At 49.4% G+C, this 13,811-nt stretch overlaps 2 non-coding genes across 2 annotated transcripts; both read left to right on the top strand.

Moving 5' to 3' along the window:
• The first annotated feature begins 8,509 nt into the window (after positions 1-8,509).
• On the top strand, positions 8,510-8,581 carry TRNAT-CGU (transfer RNA threonine (anticodon CGU)). Its single transcript has one exon. It is a non-coding gene; the product is annotated as a tRNA-Thr (tRNA).
• Positions 8,582-13,492: 4,911 nt separating this feature from the next.
• TRNAT-CGU (transfer RNA threonine (anticodon CGU)) lies at positions 13,493-13,564 on the top strand. Its single transcript has one exon. It is a non-coding gene; the product is annotated as a tRNA-Thr (tRNA).
• The last annotated feature ends 247 nt before the right edge of the window (positions 13,565-13,811 follow it).

The raw sequence follows: 13,811 nt of genomic DNA, 5'->3' as shown, positions 1-13,811 counted from the left end.
AGAAGAGCCTTATGTCAAAATACTGGAAGATATATATAGCAACTGTACAGCTACTATAGTCCTCCATAAAGTCAGCAATAAAATTCCAATAAGGAAGGGCTTCAGGCAAGGAGACACGATCTCGCCAATGATGTTCACGGCATGTTTACAGGAGGCATTTCGATGCCTGAACTGGGAACAGTTTGGAATAAGAATAAATAGAGAATACCTAAAAAATCTGCGATTCGCTGATGATATTGCCTTGCTGAGTCACTCAGGAGGTGAACTGCAAATCATGATCAGTGAGTTAGACAGGCAGAGCAGATCGATGGGTCTAAAAATTAACATGCAGAAAACCAAGGTAATGTTCAACAGCTTAGCAAGAGAACAACAGTTCACAATTGGCAGCGAGAACCTAGAAGTTTTGACGAATACGTCTACTTAGGGCAGGTAGTGACAGCTGATCCGGATCATGAGAGGGAGATAACTGGAAGGATAAGAATGGGGTGGAGCGCATATGGCAAATTCTCGCAGATCATGAGTGGCAGTTTACCAATTTCTCTCAAGAGGAAAGTGTATAACACCTTTATTTTACCGGTACTCACCTACGGGCCAGAAACATGGAGGCTAACGAAAAGAGTTCAGCTTAGGTTAAGGACCAAGCAGCGAGCCATGGAAAGAAAAATGATAGGTGTAACGTTAAGAGACTGGAAGCGGGCAGAGTGGGTGAGGGAGCAAACACGTGTTAATGACATCCTAGTCGAAATCAAGAGAAAGAAATGGGCTTGGGCAGGCCATGTATTGCGAAGGCAAGATAACCGCTTGTCCTTAAGGGTAACGTAGTGGATTCCAAGAGAAAGTAAGCGTAGCTGGGGCCGGCAGAAAGTTAGGTGCGGGGATGAGATTAAGAAGTTTGCAGGCAAAAGGTGGATGCAGCTGGCAAATGACAGGGTTAATTGGAGAGACATGGGAGAGGCCTTTTACCTGCAGTGGGTGTAGTAAGGCTGATGATGATGATTATGATCATTTAGATGAAATTGCTGTTCAAGAAACGAAAGTTAAAAGTGAAGAGGAAACGAAGCGCATGGTGGAACCTTTCAGAGCGTGGTATAATGTTTGCATTTCTCACGCTAATGGAACAGCGGGTGGGTGTGCTTTATTTGTTAAAAATTCTCTTGAGGTGTTTATAGAGAGTGTTTACGCTAGTGACAGTGGCCGCCTCAGTGTGTGACTTTGTTCTACATGCAAATAAGTTCCGAGTCATTTGTTTATATGCTCCAAATTGTCCAAGTGAAAGAAAAATGTTTTTTGAAAGTGTTGATCGACATCTAAACAGTGATGAAAGGATCAGTCATGTTGGGGGATTTTAACTGTGTGTGCAGATCAGAAGATCGAGCGAGACAGGCACCGGTTTCATAAGCGAGTTCAGTGTTTCTGAGCGAGTGTGTAGAAGACCGAGCACTAGCAGATGTGAATTCCTTTGTCTAATCCAACGTCGCAGTACTTTCCCCATCAGCAGCGAGGCAGCCTCGCCAGATTATACCGAATTTACGTTTCGGCAGTACTGGCGCCGGCGTGTACCAATTACGATGTCCAAATGTTTCCTTTAGTGATCACGGTTTGGTCACTGTGACGTTGGGTCTGAAAAAACCACCAAAATCTAACTGGAATCAGTGGAAGTTCAATGTTCAGATTCTTGATGATGATTATTTTATACAGAAATTGCAAGACAAAATGAACGACGTGCTTCCATGCAAGACGCAAAGCTACACTGAGGCGTGGGAACTATTCAAACAAGAAGCGAAAATGATTGCCATAGAAAGAGCCAGCGTACCGAGCAAGAATAATAGTAAAAAAAGAAATGCACTGAAAAAAAATCTGGACTGCTATTTGAGCGAACAAGCTTCGTCACCGGGTCGGTTCGATAAAGAAATAAAAGAAGTGAAGAGCGTACTTGAGATAATCGATGTAGACGGATACCGAGGAGCGGAAATACGCGCGCGTGCTGAAAGATTGTACATGAGGGAAGTCCCGACTCGACGATCCATGTCAGACGAAAGGAGCTATGCTGCACGCAACGAAATAAGAGCGATAACGTTCAGAGACACAGTTGTGCGAGACAGCAAATCGATTAAGTGCGCTTTCGCAGATTATTTCTGCGAATTGTTTGGCGGGGACCAGCACTCGTAGAGCGATTTGAAACATAGTTCTTAAATCTCATGCCAAAGCTAGAAGAAAAAGTGAAAGAAAGCTTAGAGGCACCAATTACCATAACAGAAATAGAAAGTATTATTGATGACTTAAGCACCGGAAAAGCACCAGGTCCGGACGGGTTCGGTTCGAAATTTTTTAAAGCTTTTAAAGACAAGGTGGCAATGGTGCTACTATATGTGACATACGAAGCATACAAGACATAAGAATTGCCTCCGTCTTTTAGACATAGCCATGTGGTGCTGATTCCCAAATCTGATGACCCTACTGCACTGTTGTCTTTACATGCGTACCGACCAATAACGCTGACTAACACAGATTATAAGATTTTTGCGAGAGTATCTGCTAAAAGACTGCAACGGGTAGTACAAAAGCTAGTGGGACCGCACCAAACATGCGGCATTAATGGACGTTCTATCCAAACGAATATAAACGTGGTAAGAACTGTTCCAGAGTACTCTGATGCGCACTGCGGGAAGGTAGCAATGGTTCAGTTGGATTTAGCAAAAGCTTTCGATAATGTCGCCCACAAAGTCGTTTTAGTGTTTTGAAACACGTCAATGTCAGCAAGATACTTTTAGAGGGGATAGAGCTAAGTTACGCTAATAATTTTACCAGAATTATAATAAATAAGACAACCACATCAATCCAAGTGAAATTGTCTCTTAGGCAAGGGTGTCCCTTGCCCCTTTTTTATTAGCTCTGTTTCTCGAGCCATTTTGCTTAAGCATTATAACGAGCAAGGATATTACCGGTGTTAGGTTTTGTTCAAGCGAAGTTAGCCTTTTGACATACGCAGATGACATTGTGATTTTCTGCGCCGCCCAGTCCAGTGTCAGCAACGCAGTAAAAGTGGCAACCAAGTTCTGCAAGATGACGGGAAGTAGTATCAATTGGAGCAAATCATTCGGTATATGGCACGGTGAATGGGGCCTGATGCTAGCTGTGTTTGAAAATATGCAATGGTCGCTCTCGCCAACGAAGTATCTCGGAGTGCCTCTGAAGCACTATAAAGACACTGCAGACTACTGGAAGCACGAAGCGGAACGCATTAAGGAAAAAACAGCGAAGTTCGGATGGCGGGACCTCTCTATATTTGCGAGATCAACTGTCTGGAATCTATTTTTTGTAGCGAAGATTTGGTATGTTCTGCAAGTCATGCGTGCGTCGAGAGTGAGCATACAAAAACTGCACCGAGTGTTTGCTGTGTATATACGGCGTTCAACATGGGAGCGCACGAGTCGCACCAATCTGTTTCGCGCAGTGAAGAGTGGAGGGCTGGGTTTAGCCCACCTGTTTTTGAAGCAAGTGGTTTTAAGGTTTCTGTTTGTGCGAGACCAAACTGATGGATTTCTGCGGATAGTAATTCAAACCAGAATTCGCCATCATTTGCCGTTTTTTGGATCTGTAGGGGCTACACGCGTAAGCAGGGGCTCCTGCAACAGTTCATGTACGCGCGATACAGACCACCGGACATAATAATGGTACAGGAAACAAACAGCACCCCCACACTCAGGGGCTACACGTGTCAGGAGAGCGGCCGCACTGCGACTCTTGTTAGCAACAAAGTCGTAGCCATAGAGCATACAGAAATTGGACACCCAGATAGAACATGTAATAACGGAAGTAATTCCCAAAAAGAAGAGGAAGGCTAGAAGCACCTACATAATAAACCTATACAGCCCGCCTAAGCAGACAAAAGGTAACTTTATAAAACTCTTTGCGGAAGCCAAGAGACTAGCGGGGCAGAACACTCTAATCATCGCGGGAGATTTTAACGCGAAAAGCCCGCGCTGGGGCTATAAAAAAGAAGATAAGAAGGTTAGGGGCATCTGCACGGTGGCAGAGAATACCGGGTGCGAGCTACTAACCGACGAAAACCAACCGACCAGACAGGGAAACAGCGTCAGTCCAGGCACGTGTCCCGACCTAACCTTTATCAGGGGCGCCAAGCAGGCAGAGTGGGAAAACCTGCTCGAGAACCTAGGCAGCGACCACTACATTATAAGAGTCAGCACGGTGGTACACAACGTCAAGGGGAAGATTGGCACAGCTTGGCTAACGGATTGGGACGCCTTTAGAGCGCACTGCCGGCAAATGAAGAGCGACATCACTTCGATAGAAGAGTGGAGCCAACAACTCAGACAGATCCAGGAAATGTACACGCAAGAAGTGGACAGAACCGAAAAAACACCGGAGGTGGAGAAACGACACCTCAAGCTATGGGAGGCTAGACGTGGGCTCACCAAAAGATGGAAGAGACAAAAGCTAAACAAGAAACTCCAAAAGAAAATAGCGGACATCAGTAAACAAACGGAGGAATACGCGACGCAGCTGGCCAGATAAGGGTGGCAACAGTTTATTAGCAACTCGGTGAGCGGTACCCTCCGCACGGCCAAAACGTGGCGCATCCTCAAGGCCCTAATGGACCCAAGCAAGAACAAATCGGAGAGCGGCAAATCGATCCAAAGACTGGTCCACCAGTACGAGTGCTCTGACGAGCAGCTCCTGAAAGAAGTCCGACAAAAGTGCTACGGGAAAGATCAAATCGAAGGCTACGAAGAGGAATACCTCGGCGAGGAAAATCCGAACATGGACAAACCCATCACGAGAGAGGAAGTTACCGAGGCCGTGAGAGCGGCCACGAAGAACACGGCGGCGGGAGCGGACAAGATTCGAAACTCGCTCATAAGAAATTTGAGCGACGAGGCAATCGATAAGCTGACATCGTACCTCAACACGCTTTGGCAAGAGGGGAAGGTCCCGGCGGAATTGAAACACGCCGTTGTGGTCATGATACACAAGCCGGGCAGGAAACTACAAATCGAGAACCTCAGGCCAATTTCGCTCACGTCGTGCCTGGGAAAACTGTAGGAGAGAGTAGTCAACAAAAAAATCCAGCAACACCTGGAGAACGGAAGATGGTACCCCGACAGCATGTACGGCTTCAGGGCGAACCTCTCGACGCAGGACGTCCTCCTACAATTAAAAGAAGAGGTACTCGACGCAATGCCTAAGGCGGGCGAAAACGTTGTGATGGCGCTCGACATCAAAGGCGCCTTCTACAACGTCAGCCACGCGGCCATAATGAAAGGCCTCAACAACACCAACTGTGGAAGGAAAGTACATGACTACGTCAAGGACATCCTAACCAATAGAACGGCTACGGTTGGGCTGGGGAGCTGAGAAGTGACACCTTCACCACCCCGCGCAAAGGCACACCGCAAAGCTCCGTAATATCCCCCGCGCTGTTTAGCGTGGCGATGATCAGCCTGGCAAAAAGACTCGGTGAGATCCAGGGCATCCAACACGCGATGTACGCGGGTGACGTCACGGTATGGGTCACCCGAGGATCACTAGGAGAAAAGCAAGAGAGGCTCCAAGAGGCGGCGAGCTGCGTCGAAAAATACACCAGAGAAAGCGGACTAATTTGTTCTACGGAGAAATCCGAACTCCTGAGAGTCGGAAGACACCCCACCCAAGCAACACTGGAGGTTAAACTCGAAGGTCAAAACATTCCCGAAAAGAACATGATCAGAATCCTGGGCATGTGGCTACATGGCAGCAGGAAGTGCAGCCACACCATCAGCCTGCTGAGCAAAGCGACGGAGCAAGTGGGCCGGATGATCAACAGGGTTTCCCAAAAAAGATACGGCATGAAAGAAGAAGATGCACTCAAACTCGTCGGCAGCCTGGTCGTCAGCCGAGTCGTCTACTCAACACCATACCACCCCATGACCAAGGGAGAGAGAGAACAGGCGGATACGATACTCAGGAAAGCCTACAAGGCGGCCCTTCACCCGCCAAAAAACACGTCGAACGAGAAGTTGCTCCAACTGGGCATCAGCAACACCTTCAGCGAACTGGCGGAAGCCTTGCTCGAAACGCAGATCAGACTCAGAAGCACTGCTGCAGGGAGTGCGCTCCTGACTAGGTTGGGAAGGCATACGAGCGGATACGCAGACAGATACGCAGACGTACCCGACAACCTAAGAAAAACAATAAACGTTAGGCCGCTACCCCAGAACATGGACCCTAACCTTCACGAGCGCAGGAGACAAAGGCGGACTGAACATGTGGAAAACACACTAGCGCGACTGAGAGATACGGTATACACGGATGCCACCACATACCCGCGAGGAGAGGACCGCGCGGCCACAGCGGTGGTGGTAGATTGCACAGGAAACCTAATCACATGCGCGACGGCGAAAATCGCCAGTACCGCAGAGGCCGAGGAAATTGCCGTGGCGCTGGCGGCAGCAGAAGGTTAGAGAACAGGCAAGCCTCTAAACATCCTAAGAGACTCAAAGGAGGCGTGCAGGAATTACACAAGGAGCAGGATAAGCAGAACCGCCCTAAACATCCTCGGCGGGGTCAAGCTCGCCAGGAGAGATATTACACACAAGTTAATCTGGATTCCGGCCCATGGAAGCATACAGGCATAAAGGGCAGACAGCCTAGCTCGAGAAACCACGTTCCGAGCCGGGCAGTCGCATGCCCCGGAGTATCGCCCACACGCGTGTAAGGGAGGATATACAGACATCCTAAACCTACACAGGGGGACGAGAGCTAAATACCCCCCACCGCATAAAGCCCTGACGAAAGAGCAAGCAACGTTTTGGCGCAGACTGCAAAGAAACTCCTTCCCAAACTTATACATCCTAAAGAAAATGTACCCGACGCAGTACAGAGATACCTGCCCCTGGTGCGGGGCCACACCCACACTCTACCACATCACATGGGAATGTAAACGCAACCAATCATTTCACCAACACAATAACCCGAGTGCGGAGCAATGGGAGAGTCGGCTCGCCAGCTGCGAGCTCACGGCCCAAAGGGATTTAATGCAGCACGCAAGTGAGGTAGCTAGGCTCAGTGGAGCCCTGGAACAGGGGCCCAACCTTGCTTAAGAAGAGGCCTCAAGTCGCCAGCGAAGTAAAGACGACGGAGGCCTCGAGACGCCAAGCCCTTGAAAGCACCCAAATAATGTTTTTTCTGTCTCTCTCTCAACTACTCTGGCCTACGGGCCAGGTGTGCGAGGATTTTTACGGGGGGTCGTTTTGTCCTTCCGCTTCCCTCAAGCACGCTTTTCGATACAGTACCTGAGCAATGTCACGCGGACGAAACTGTACAAAGATATCGTTGATGTGGGCATGCCAGTGAAAATGTATTGTTCATTGTATCCATATGGAGGGGGTAAGGATGTTTTGAAGAGAGTAAAGCAGATGCCGGTTAGGCCATCTGTGAAAAGCTTCTTTCTTCAAGTGCACACTACGACGCCCCCGGTCAAGCCGTGCCTCGAGCAAAACGGCATCTTCGTCCCGTGGACTGTAAACTGTTTGCACGGTAGCAGACCGGAGACAATTGACCACATATTTATTGACTGTTCAGACGCAGTTTTTCTATGGGACCTACTGCAACGCACCATAAAAAAGTACTTGTCAATCACGCCGTACGGCATCCGCTTTCTCCCTACCGATAATGAAGGAGGGGTGCCATATGATATGATTATGGCCGTATGCCTCCATAGCATATGGCGCCATTGGATGGCTGTACATCATGCCGATATGAACCCAAGGCCTGCTAGAGAGTACTTCATTGAAAGTGTTCCTTTCATACGCGAAGTGTGTAATGCAAGCAGTGAGCAGCCATTCGACTTCCGGCCACCGAGCGTGACGGACGTGCTTCGACGGGCTCACGAGGAGCGGTTTCAGCGGCCCAGCCGGGCCGCGGTATCAGGTGCAAAGACAAGCCGAACGAGGATTATCTGTTGGTTCTGCCACATCTGCCCACAGGTTCGTCAGTTTTAAATACAGTTTTTTTGCATGGCCACAATCAAGCGCGGCCTTTCCGTGTTGAACATTTCCGAGACGCTCTATCGCGTTTGTCACTGCTGTCGGAAATAGTTGCCTCGGTGCTTATCAAATGAATCACGTGTGGGCGATAACATTCAAGGACGAAGAAGGGATAAAGAAGATTTTGCAGGCCGACACGTTCGACGTCAAGGAATACCGCTGTGTGGTCGTAGATCCAAGCAACCAGGGCGTCTGGCTGAAGCTGTATTGGCTGCTACACGGTGTGCGCGACGACGACGTGCGGACGGCGTTGGCGCCCTTCGGAAAAGTGACCGATATAGCTAAAGACAAGCGGAAGGTGAGCGGCTGCGTCGATAAAGCGTCGACGACACGTTCCGTAACGCTAAAGTTAAACGCAGGCCTTACTATTGAGGACCTTCCGCACCAGCAACGTGTCGCCGAGGATGTCGCCCTTGTTTACGTCCCTGGTAGAGCTCCGCTCTGCCTTCGGTGCCGAGGCACCGGCCGCTATAGCTCAGTGGTAGAGCGCTGGTCTCGTAAACCAGCGGTCGTGAGTTCGAACCTCACTGGCGGCTTCTCTGCCTTTTTTTCTCTTAACGTTGGGAGGAACAATCACAACCAAGTGGGAATCAAAGCAATCGGTTCGAGGCACCGGCCGCAAGGCATTCTGCTTCTGGCAGCCGAGCTGATCGGATCGAAGTATCATGGGCTCTAGCGGAGCGGCGACAGCGGCCTTTGACGGCCGCGGAAACAGGATTGATGACTGCGAAGATAAGGAGTACCAGATAATTTTGCCGACACTGCCAACAGGACGTATTGTTTTCAATACAGTTTTTCTTCATGGAGACGTGCGAGCGAGGCTGTTCCGCGTCGAGGATTTCCGCGACACCCTGGCCGAGACCGGTACGCTCCCCTATGTGGTCGCGTTCGGGGCGTCCAAATCAACCATGTGTGGGCGGTTACCCTGCGGAGCACGGAGGCAATAAAGAAGTTTCTCGCCTTCAATGAGCTGCAAGTTAAGAGACGCCGCTACCTCATCATCGACCCGTTAGACCAGCAGGTAAAGCTGCGGCTACACTGGATGCTTCATGGTGTGCCCGACAACGACATCCGGGCGGCATTAGCGGCATTTGGCAAAGTGACAGACGTTACGCGAAAGCGATGTCGGATCCAAGGCGTCAATGACAAGAGCTCAACGACAAGGACTGTCCTACTGAAGTTGAAGCCCGGTCTGAAACTGGATGACCTACCACACCAGGCACGCCTCACCGGAGAGTTGGCTCTTGTCGTGGCGCCTGGACGTCCAATGCAGTGCCTGCGCTGCCACGTGCGGCGTGAATGTAAAGTTCCCCGCTGTACGAAATGTCGGCGGTATGGTTACACGGATACCGACTGTGTCCGCACTTATGCGGGGGCTACGGGCGCTGTGTCCAAAGACGACTCTGCGGAACTCCTGATGGACGTAACCGAGGCCGAGGCATCTGCAAAAGGCATAGGGGAGCCCGAAAAGCACGCAGGCGCGACGGACTCTTCGGGACCCTCCAGCTGCGATGGTGGGCGGAAGCCTGAAGGGGCAGAATCTTCGACAAATGGGATGGAGGCGTCGAGAGATGCAATAAGCGCGCCAGCACTCCAAAAAACTGACCCATCTACTCCGAACGAGGACCATGACAAGAGCGGCGCCCGTACTACCAGTGGTCCTGCCCCAGCGAAGTGACCACACACCCAGACCGGAGCCGACGGAGACAAGGCGGCAGCCCCCAGTGTCGAGGAGCCGCCGGCAAAAACGACCGAAGGACGGCGGCCATCCATTCGACCACGAACTAATGTCTCGACGGAGAGGAGAACCCTCGACAAACCACCCCCGCAGCCAGGCCTGGAACCAGCACCGGATGGCTCCGGTGTCAAAGACGTCGTCTAGCCACGCGCTAGACGGGAAGGGTAAGCACCAAGTTCTCGGCCTCTTTCTTCTGTATGAAAATGGCTCCTGCGTCCCCCATAAAAGTCGGTACACTTAACATCAGGGGTCTGGCAAGCAAGAAGAAGCAGAGCCAGGTATACCGCATTTTAACTGAGCATGACATTGACGTCCTGGCAGTGCAGGAAACGAAAATTGACCGGGAAGATGAGACCGGGAACATGGTGCGACGTTTCACGTCTAGGTTTTTTGCAGTAGTGTCCCACGCTATAGTCAAGCTGTATACGACAAGGGGAGAAGCGTGAGGAAGAAAATTTAAGATCTTTACTGGCTATACTTCTCGAAAAAGAAAGCGAAGAGCCTGGAAAGTGGATGGACGACATTGGAAAAATCAAACACAAGATTAAAATCTTCGAAGAAGAACGCTATCGTGGTGCGCTTGTGCGGGCTAGGGCGCAAGATGTATCAGCTGGGGAGACACCGTCAAAACGAGCGCTAGGAATTGAAAAAGCGCATGCTCAGCGAAACCACATTGAAAAGATTGATCGGGGTGGGGCGTTATCTGGAGAAAGCGGTCATATCCAGCAGGCATTTCTTGAATATTATCAGGTGCTGTTTGCAAAGCAAGAAGTGGATGTGAGCGCATTCAAGGAAAAGTTTCTTGGCGCTTTAAAGCGATTAGATGACGAAGAGAAAAAAAAGGTTGGAGCTGTCGATAGCTGCGTCAGAGGTTGAGCATGCGATAGAAACTTTGAACCTTGGAAAATTACCTGGACCTGATGGATTAAGTGCGGCTTTTTACAAAGCATATAAACGCGAAATAGGGCCAGTACTGACAGGAGTGTATAATGAAGCCTACAAAGATTGCCTCCATCTTACGGTAAATCCCACACAGTGTTATTTCCTAAATATGATGAAGCAGAAAAGCTACAACAGGTAACAGCATACCGACCTATCGCACTCACAAACGTAGATTATAAAGTTTTCATGAACATCTTAGCCCGTAGACTACAGCCAGTTATTCAAGATATAGTCGGTCCTCACCAAACGTGTGAGATCAAAGGACGCTTCATTGTTACCAATATTCATAGAGCGAGGTGTGTGCTTGAATGTTGTGATCATACAAATAACGGTGTAGCCATACTTCAGCTAGATCTTGAGAACGCATTTGATTGCGTTTCACACGAAATCCTGTTCTGCAAACTCGACCATATAAATGCAGGGTCCATTATTTGCGAGGCGTACCGGAGCTGCACGAGAAGAGTAATTGTAAATAAGATTTGGGGGGTTCCATCGTCCTGCAGCGTTCGGTGCGCCAGGGTTGTCCCCTTAACCCCCTTCTATTCTGCATTTACATCGAAGCGTTGTGTTTGAAGATCATGCAAAATAAAAAATTCGTGGCTTCCAGCTTCAAGCGGCAGAAGTTGAGCTGCTGGCCTATGCGGATGATGTCGCAGTGTTTACAGTGAATCGGGAAGGTGTAACCGAGGCCGTGGCATTTGTAAAAGAATTCACCAAAGTAACAGGCAGTAGAGCGAACTGGTCAAAGTCCCTGGGGCTTTGGCATGGAGAATGGCCAACGAAACCCGGCCATTTTGTAAACATATCCTGGGTGACGACCCCAGTAAAGTACTTGGGCGTCCCACTAGACGTTTATCGCGATAGCGAACTGTACTGGAGCGAACAGACGCAAGCCACGAGTGAAAAGGTGGAGAGATGGAAAGGGCAACATCTGTCAATTTTCGCAAGGGCCACAGTTTGTAATTTGTTTTTTATGTCTAGGTTGTGGTACGTGATGCAAGTGTTGCATTGTGCAAGGATGAACGTACAGAGAGTGCACCGGATCTTTGCCGTTTTTGTGCGGGCTGCGGGCTGGGAACGATGCAGCCGGACGAATTTGTTTATGTGGGTCAAGGACGGTGGCCTGAGTCTGGGGCACTTATTTCTACGGCAGATCGTAAAGACATTTTTTTTTTGTGCGTGATATAAGTGATCTGTTTTTGCGCACTGTGTGCCAATTTTGGCTTCGAAATGCACTGTCGGATTCTGTTGTCTCAACCGAAAGTTTATCGGGACGTATTTTTGGTTACTTTAGAGAGGTTGTCGCGAGTGTTCGATTCCTATCTGTTCGGTTTTCGTATGAGTATTTGTCTTCTGTTAGCAGGAAGAAGTTGTATAGGGATTTGTGCGATGTAGTTCTTCCACAACCTATGTACAGGACCGTATACAGTGGAGGCCTGGGACGCGACGTACTTAAGCGTGTGAAGGCGATGCAGGTGCCACCAAGTGCAAAAACATTCTTCTTTAAGTTACATACCGGAACACTACCAGTAAAGAAATGTTTGGAGGGGAAGCATTTATTTCTACCTTGGGGATCACATTGTTTAATTTGTAAAAAACCGGAGACAATACACCACGTTTTTTTTGCATTTTTGGGAGGGGGTATACTTCTGGGACATCTTGCAGAGGACTTTAAAAACAGGAATTTCCGCTAGACTCTCATGGAATACGGTACTTGCCTGTAGAGAGTGAGGATGGGACACCTTTCGACCTTATTATGCTAATGGCCTCCACTGTAGGCGCTCCAGAATGGCAGGATATCATTGCAATCCTGATGCACGTCCAGCACGGATCTCTTTTAAGGAGTGTATGCATAAGTATACTGAAATTCAGAAACTCGGTCTTGAAGCTCCTGAGTGGCTCGAAAGAGTCTAGCCTTTGGTGGCGCTTAGAGAGTTTTGAGTTTTAATATGACGAAGCCACAACCCACCAGGCGGATAGTGTTAAAGGGAAGCTGGAACGGTTTTAAAATTGCATGAAACGCTTTGGTTCGGAAGAAGGGACTTTGAAAATGATGTGTGTAAATTTTTTCTCGATTCTGTTTGTAAAATGAGCCGCAATCGCTGGTTAAGAACCCGGCGCCGACACGCCCTCTTCGCCTCCGGAAGCGCCGAATGGGGGGAAGGAACTGGCGCAAGTGACGCCATTCACGGGTTGTCGGCCGGCCGTCCTGCTTTTCTTGCTGCTTTTCGGCCCGCGCTTTGGTGACGACGGATCCATAATTTGCAAAACGCAGTTCTCAAGCCAGCTGAAGAAACGCGCTACGCAGCAACACAGTCAGTGCCTGCCGGATATCCCCGTAGATGACGTCACGACGATGCCGGCCATTCGCGGCGTTCGCTCGGCACCCTGAGACGGTGGTGCCCGTTTTCTTCCGAAAAACAGCATTTTGCGTTTATTTCCGCCCTTTCGAATGCGATATTCTTTTTCAGCGGACTAAAAGCTAAAAAATGCCGCATGGAACTCAATTTTTGAAAAAAGTGCTTCAGCTTCCCTTTAAGTATTGTTCATTGTGCCGTATATGTGTATTTGTGTACAGTGGTTCTTGCCGAAGTCAGGCAATAAAGAAAAAAAGAGGCACCGGCCGCTATAGCTCAGTAGTAGAGCACTGGTCTCGTCAACAAGCGTTCATGAGTGCGAACCTCAGTGGCGGCTTCTCTTTTTTTCTTTCTGTTGGGAGGAAAAATCACACACATGCGGGAATTAAAGCAATCGGTTCGGGGCACCGGCCGCTATAGCTCAGTGGTAGAGCGCTGGTTTCGTAAACTAGCGGTCGTGAGTTCGAACCTCACTGGCGGCTTCTCTTTTTTTGTTTCTTTGGAGAGGAACAATCACACACAAGTATGGATGTAAGCAATCGGTTTGAAGGCCCGGACGCTATAGCTCGTTCAACTTCCGGCTACCGTTCGGTGTGGACGCGGAATCATGAGCTCTGGCGCACGGCGATAGCGGCCCAGGCCGGCCGCTGTAAAGGAAACGGCGATAAGGGATACCGATTATTTTGCCGAACCTGCCCACCGGACGTATTTTGAACTCGGCTTTTTTGC

The sequence above is a fragment of the Amblyomma americanum genome, chromosome 5 (assembly GCF_052857255.1).
Source record: "Amblyomma americanum isolate KBUSLIRL-KWMA chromosome 5, ASM5285725v1, whole genome shotgun sequence".
Lineage (NCBI taxonomy): Eukaryota > Metazoa > Arthropoda > Arachnida > Ixodida > Ixodidae > Amblyomma > Amblyomma americanum.
This window is presented reverse-complemented; position numbering and strand designations above follow the sequence as displayed.